The sequence below is a fragment of the Mytilus trossulus genome, chromosome 6 (genome assembly GCF_036588685.1).
Source record: "Mytilus trossulus isolate FHL-02 chromosome 6, PNRI_Mtr1.1.1.hap1, whole genome shotgun sequence".
Lineage (NCBI taxonomy): Eukaryota > Metazoa > Mollusca > Bivalvia > Mytilida > Mytilidae > Mytilus > Mytilus trossulus.
This window is the reverse complement of record NC_086378.1, coordinates 17,294,633-17,302,371: the sequence shown is the minus strand read 5'-3', so window position 1 is coordinate 17,302,371 and position 7,739 is coordinate 17,294,633. Positions and strand designations below refer to the sequence as shown.

Sequence of the window (7,739 nt, the reverse complement as noted above, 5' to 3'; positions counted from 1 at the left end):
TATATTTGTTTTATTCATAGTCAATGTATAGGTCTGTTTGCAAGCAAATAGTTTTTACATGGATTTTAAGAATTATCAAATATCAAGACAGATAACTCTGTATTCCAATACAAACAATGACATTCAATTGATTTGTTTTGAAATGATTATGTTCACCACACTATGGTTTTATATCATAAATTATATAGAAATAGCAATTCAAAGAGAGAAAACAGTAAAACAAGCCTCAGCATAGTACTAGAAAAAGCTGATTCTACTGTATATTGCCTGTTATAATGATTTATTTCATATGATATGTACATTTTCTTATTTATTGACTTTTTAACCATGAATATATGAATTCTTCTTTTTTTATAGCTCTACTACAAAGTTGATACAGTAGGACAGATTACAGAAATAAGAAAACTGGCTTTTCTCATCAGCAATAGTGTGGCAATTCTAAAAGTTCAACATGCGGCCTACACAGCTAGCTCATGTGGAGAAGAGATATGAGACTGGTTGCGAATAAATGTACACTTAGTTAAGTGCATCATGGATCTACAAAGTGAAATATATGTACCAAAAATATTAGTTTATTCATAACTAAGCCTTTTTCAGCACTGCAGTCAATAGAACAATGATAGTGACAAGAATTGAGACTATTTCATACCTCAAACTATGGGAAAATACTTCTTGAGATCAGTTGTAAGTGGTTTTATATCATGCATGAAACAATAAACTAAAGTAGTTTTAAACACTGTTGGATAATTTGTACACTGTACCAGAAAACTGACACAATAAAAGTTATTAAATATGAACACAATCATTTTTTTCTAATTTTTTGGCATTCAAAGCAGTATGACGGCAAAAGACACAAATATTGCTATAATAAATTTGGTCTTACAAAACCTATAAATGTTTTTTTTTGTGCTGTAACCATATGAAATGCATGTATTTTTAATGGTTAATAACTCAAGAACTCAATCAGACTAAAAAAATGTAAATAAATTGTTTTCAATGAGTGGTTAAAGCCTTAACATGATTTTATAATATCACAAAATGTGCCTTTTTAAAAGTTCTACATGTGGGTGGTATTATATTTGTTTTATTCATAGTCAATGTATAGGTCTGTTTGCAAGCAAATAGTTTTTACATGGATTTTAAGAATTATCAAATATCAAGACAGATAACTCTGTATTCCAATACAAACAATGACATTCAATTGATTTGTTTTGAAATGATTATGTTCACCACACTATGGTTTTATATCATAAATTATATAGAAATAGCAATTACAAAGAGAGAAAACAGTAAAACAAGCCTCAGCATAGTACTAGAAAAAGCTGATTCTACTGTATATTGCCTGTTATAATGATTTATTTCATATGATATGTACATTTTCTTATTTATTGACTTTTTAACCATGAATATATGAATTCTTCTTTTTTTATAGCTCTACTACAAAGTTGATACAGTAGGACAGATTACAGAAATAAGAAAACTGGCTTTTCTCATCAGCAATAGTGTGGCAATTCTAAAAGTTCAACATGCGGCCTACACAGCTAGCTCATGTGGAGAAGAGATATGAGACTGGTTGCGAATAAATGTACACTTAGTTAAGTGCATCATGGATCTACAAAGTGAAATATATGTACCAAAAATATTAGTTTATTCATAACTAAGCCTTTTTCAGCACTGCAGTCAATAGAACAATGATAGTGACAAGAATTGAGACTATTTCATACCTCAAACTATGGGAAAATACTTCTTGAGATCAGTTGTAAGTGGTTTTATATCATGCATGAAACAATAAACTAAAGTAGTTTTAAACACTGTTGGATAATTTGTACACTGTACCAGAAAACTGACACAATAAAAGTTATTAAATATGAACACAATCATTTTTTTCTAATTTTTTGGCATTCAAAGCAGTATGACGGCAAAAGACACAAATATTGCTATAATAAATTTGGTCTTACAAAACCTATAAATGTTTTTTTTTGTGCTGTAACCATATGAAATGCATGTATTTTTAATGGTTAATAACTCAAGAACTCAATCAGACTAAAAAAATGTAAATAAATTGTTTTCAATGAGTGGTTTAAGCCTTAACATGATTTTATAATATCACAAAATGTGCCTTTTTAAAAGTTCTACATGTGGGTGGTATTATATTTGTTTTATTCATAGTCAATGTATAGGTCTGTTTGCAAGCAAATAGTTTTTACATGGATTTTAAGAATTATCAAATATCAAGACAGATAACTCTGTATTCCAATACAAACAATGACATTCAATTGATTTGTTTTGAAATGATTATGTTCACCACACTATGGTTTTATATCATAAATTATATAGAAATAGCAATTACAAAGAGAGAAAACAGTAAAACAAGCCTCAGCATAGTACTAGAAAAAGCTGATTCTACTGTATATTGCCTGTTATAATGATTTATTTCATATGATATGTACATTTTCTTATTTATTGACTTTTTAACCATGAATATATGAATTCTTCTTTTTTTATAGCTCTACTACAAAGTTGATACAGTAGGACAGATTACAGAAATAAGAAAACTGGCTTTTCTCATCAGCAATAGTGTGGCAATTCTAAAAGTTCAACATGCGGCCTACACAGCTAGCTCATGTGGAGAAGAGATATGAGACTGGTTGCGAATAAATGTACACTTAGTTAAGTGCATCATGGATCTACAAAGTGAAATATATGTACCAAAAATATTAGTTTATTCATAACTAAGCCTTTTTCAGCACTGCAGTCAATAGAACAATGATAGTGACAAGAATTGAGACTATTTCATACCTCAAACTATGGGAAAATACTTCTTGAGATCAGTTGTAAGTGGTTTTATATCATGCATGAAACAATAAACTAAAGTAGTTTTAAACACTGTTGGATAATTTGTACACTGTACCAGAAAACTGACACAATAAAAGTTATTAAATATGAACACAATCATTTTTTTCTAATTTTTTGGCATTCAAAGCAGTATGACGGCAAAAGACACAAATATTGCTATAATAAATTTGGTCTTACAAAACCTATAAATGTTTTTTTTTGTGCTGTAACCATATGAAATGCATGTATTTTTAATGGTTAATAACTCAAGAACTCAATCAGACTAAAAAGATGTAAATAAATTGTTTTCAATGAGTGGTTAAAGCCTTAACATGATTTTATAATATCACAAAATGTGCCTTTTTAAAAGTTCTACATGTGGGTGGTATTATATTTGTTTTATTCATAGTCAATGTATAGGTCTGTTTGCAAGCAAATAGTTTTTACATGGATTTTAAGAATTATCAAATATCAAGACAGATAACTCTGTATTCCAATACAAACAATGACATTCAATTGATTTGTTTTGAAATGATTATGTTCACCACACTATGGTTTTATATCATAAATTATATAGAAATAGCAATTACAAAGAGAGAAAACAGTAAAACAAGCCTCAGCATAGTACTAGAAAAAGCTGATTCTACTGTATATTGCCTGTTATTATGATTTATTTCATATGATATGTACATTTTCTTATTTATTGACTTTTTAACCATGAATATATGAAGAATTCTTTTTTTATAGCTCTACTACAAAGTTGATACAGTAGGACAGATTACAGAAATAAGAAAACTGGCTTTTCTCATCAGCAATAGTGTGGCAATTCTAAAAGTTCAACATGCGGCCTACACAGCTAGCTCATGTGGAGAAGAGATATGAGACTGGTTGCGAATAAATGTACACTTAGTTAAGTGCATCATGGATCTACAAAGTGAAATATATGTACCAAAAATATTAGTTTATTCATAACTAAGCCTTTTTCAGCACTGCAGTCAATAGAACAATGATAGTGACAAGAATTGAGACTATTTCATACCTCAAACTATGGGAAAATACTTCTTGAGATCAGTTGTAAGTGGTTTTATATCATGCATGAAACAATAAACTAAAGTAGTTTTAAACACTGTTGGATAATTTGTACACTGTACCAGAAAACTGACACAATAAAAGTTATTAAATATGAACACAATCATTTTTTTCTAATTTTTTGGCATTCAAAGCAGTATGACGGCAAAAGACACAAATATTGCTATAATAAATTTGGTCTTACAAAACCTATAAATGTTTTTTTTTGTGCTGTAACCATATGAAATGCATGTATTTTTAATGGTTAATAACTCAAGAACTCAATCAGACTAAAAAAATGTAAATAAATTGTTTTCAATGAGTGGTTAAAGGTAGCAGGTACCAGTTTTGGTGTACCAGAACATGTGTCCCACGCAGAAATTTTGTTATAGTAAAGCATTGAGGTATATAATTGCATCATGTGGACTAAAAAAATAATTGAATGTAAATTCTAGGCTAGTATACTACACAAGTAAGTAGTTGCATACACAGGTTGGGGATTTCCTTCACACATGGGTCCAATCAGATGTCAAAATTGTGGTCTCCTCACTTGACGGCATCCAATCAAAGTAGTGAAAATATTCATTTTTTTGTAAACAAAAATATCTTGAGATTTTGATGGTAAGGATAGGTTCGGACAATGCTCTAATTCACTAAATATCCTTTATCTCTTGAATTTTGCCTAAAATTCTTGTCGGCTTTTAGCAGGATTCTGCAGGTGAGCAATAGATTGGTATCAGAGCATCACATTTTTTGCCTTATTTACAATGCATTTATAAATTTTTAAATCTCCATGCAGGACAGACACCCACATTTAAAGGTTTTCTATATATTTACATAAGCACGCACACATCTTGGTTCCTTGAAACCATACATTTTATTTGTATATAAGCTTGAAGGAATTTTCAAGAAAATAAAATCATAAATCCATGAAATTCTAAAGATTTATTGTAAAATAACTGGTTTCTGCCACCTTAATTAAGCCTTAACATGATTTTATAATATCACAAAATGTGCCTTTTTAAAAGTTCTACATGTGGGTGGTATTATATTTGTTTTATTCATAGTCAATGTATAGGTCTGTTTGCAAGCAAATAGTTTTTACATGGATTTTAAGAATTATCAAATATCAAGACAGATAACTCTGTATTCCAATACAAACAATGACATTCAATTGATTTGTTTTGAAATGATTATGTTCACCACACTATGGTTTTATATCATAAATTATATAGAAATAGCAATTACAAAGAGAGAAAACAGTAAAACAAGCCTCAGCATAGTACTAGAAAAAGCTGATTCTACTGTATATTGCCTGTTATAATGATTTATTTCATATGATATGTACATTTTCTTATTTATTGACTTTTTAACCATGAATATATGAATTCTTCTTTTTTTATAGCTCTACTACAAAGTTGATACAGTAGGACAGATTACAGAAATAAGAAAACTGGCTTTTCTCATCAGCAATAGTGTGGCAATTCTAAAAGTTCAACATGCGGCCTACACAGCTAGCTCATGTGGAGAAGAGATATGAGACTGGTTGCGAATAAATGTACACTTAGTTAAGTGCATCATGGATCTACAAAGTGAAATATATGTACCAAAAATATTAGTTTATTCATAACTAAGCCTTTTTCAGCACTGCAGTCAATAGAACAATGATAGTGACAAGAATTGAGACTATTTCATACCTCAAACTATGGGAAAATACTTCTTGAGATCAGTTGTAAGTGGTTTTATATCATGCATGAAACAATAAACTAAAGTAGTTTTAAACACTGTTGGATAATTTGTACACTGTACCAGAAAACTGACACAATAAAAGTTATTAAATATGAACACAATCATTTTTTTCTAATTTTTTGGCATTCAAAGCAGTATGACGGCAAAAGACACAAATATTGCTATAATAAATTTGGTCTTACAAAACCTATAAATGTTTTTTTTTGTGCTGTAACCATATGAAATGCATGTATTTTTAATGGTTAATAACTCAAGAACTCAATCAGACTAAAAAGATGTAAATAAATTGTTTTCAATGAGTGGTTAAAGCCTTAACATGATTTTATAATATCACAAAATGTGCCTTTTTAAAAGTTCTACATGTGGGTGGTATTATATTTGTTTTATTCATAGTCAATGTATAGGTCTGTTTGCAAGCAAATAGTTTTTACATGGATTTTAAGAATTATCAAATATCAAGACAGATAACTCTGTATTCCAATACAAACAATGACATTCAATTGATTTGTTTTGAAATGATTATGTTCACCACACTATGGTTTTATATCATAAATTATATAGAAATAGCAATTACAAAGAGAGAAAACAGTAAAACAAGCCTCAGCATAGTACTAGAAAAAGCTGATTCTACTGTATATTGCCTGTTATTATGATTTATTTCATATGATATGTACATTTTCTTATTTATTGACTTTTTAACCATGAATATATGAAGAATTCTTTTTTTATAGCTCTACTACAAAGTTGATACAGTAGGACAGATTACAGAAATAAGAAAACTGGCTTTTCTCATCAGCAATAGTGTGGCAATTCTAAAAGTTCAACATGCGGCCTACACAGCTAGCTCATGTGGAGAAGAGATATGAGACTGGTTGCGAATAAATGTACACTTAGTTAAGTGCATCATGGATCTACAAAGTGAAATATATGTACCAAAAATATTAGTTTATTCATAACTAAGCCTTTTTCAGCACTGCAGTCAATAGAACAATGATAGTGACAAGAATTGAGACTATTTCATACCTCAAACTATGGGAAAATACTTCTTGAGATCAGTTGTAAGTGGTTTTATATCATGCATGAAACAATAAACTAAAGTAGTTTTAAACACTGTTGGATAATTTGTACACTGTACCAGAAAACTGACACAATAAAAGTTATTAAATATGAACACAATCATTTTTTTCTAATTTTTTGGCATTCAAAGCAGTATGACGGCAAAAGACACAAATATTGCTATAATAAATTTGGTCTTACAAAACCTATAAATGTTTTTTTTTGTGCTGTAACCATATGAAATGCATGTATTTTTAATGGTTAATAACTCAAGAACTCAATCAGACTAAAAAAATGTAAATAAATTGTTTTCAATGAGTGGTTAAAGGTAGCAGGTACCAGTTTTGGTGTACCAGAACATGTGTCCCACGCAGAAATTTTGTTATAGTAAAGCATTGAGGTATATAATTGCATCATGTGGACTAAAAAAATAATTGAATGTAAATTCTAGGCTAGTATACTACACAAGTAAGTAGTTGCATACACAGGTTGGGGATTTCCTTCACACATGGGTCCAATCAGATGTCAAAATTGTGGTCTCCTCACTTGACGGCATCCAATCAAAGTAGTGAAAATATTCATTTTTTTGTAAACAAAAATATCTTGAGATTTTGATGGTAAGGATAGGTTCGGACAATGCTCTAATTCACTAAATATCCTTTATCTCTTGAATTTTGCCTAAAATTCTTGTCGGCTTTTAGCAGGATTCTGCAGGTGAGCAATAGATTGGTATCAGAGCATCACATTTTTTGCCTTATTTACAATGCATTTATAAATTTTTAAATCTCCATGCAGGACAGACACCCACATTTAAAGGTTTTCTATATATTTACATAAGCACGCACACATCTTGGTTCCTTGAAACCATACATTTTATTTGTATATAAGCTTGAAGGAATTTTCAAGAAAATAAAATCATAAATCCATGAAATTCTAAAGATTTATTGTAAAATAACTGGTTTCTGCCACCTTAATTAAGCCTTAACATGATTTTATAATATCACAAAATGTGCCTTTTTAAAAGTTCTACA

The 7,739-nt window shown here is 29.6% G+C and overlaps 1 long non-coding RNA gene across 1 annotated transcript; it reads left to right on the top strand.

Annotated features, from left to right (window-relative positions):
• Nucleotides 1-340: 340 nt before the first annotated feature.
• Nucleotides 341-3,113, top strand: LOC134720874 (uncharacterized). Its single transcript, XR_010107811.1, has 3 exons — nt 341-684; nt 1,433-1,759; nt 2,508-3,113. It is a non-coding gene; the product is annotated as an uncharacterized LOC134720874 (long non-coding RNA).
• Nucleotides 3,114-7,739: the final 4,626 nt, after the last annotated feature.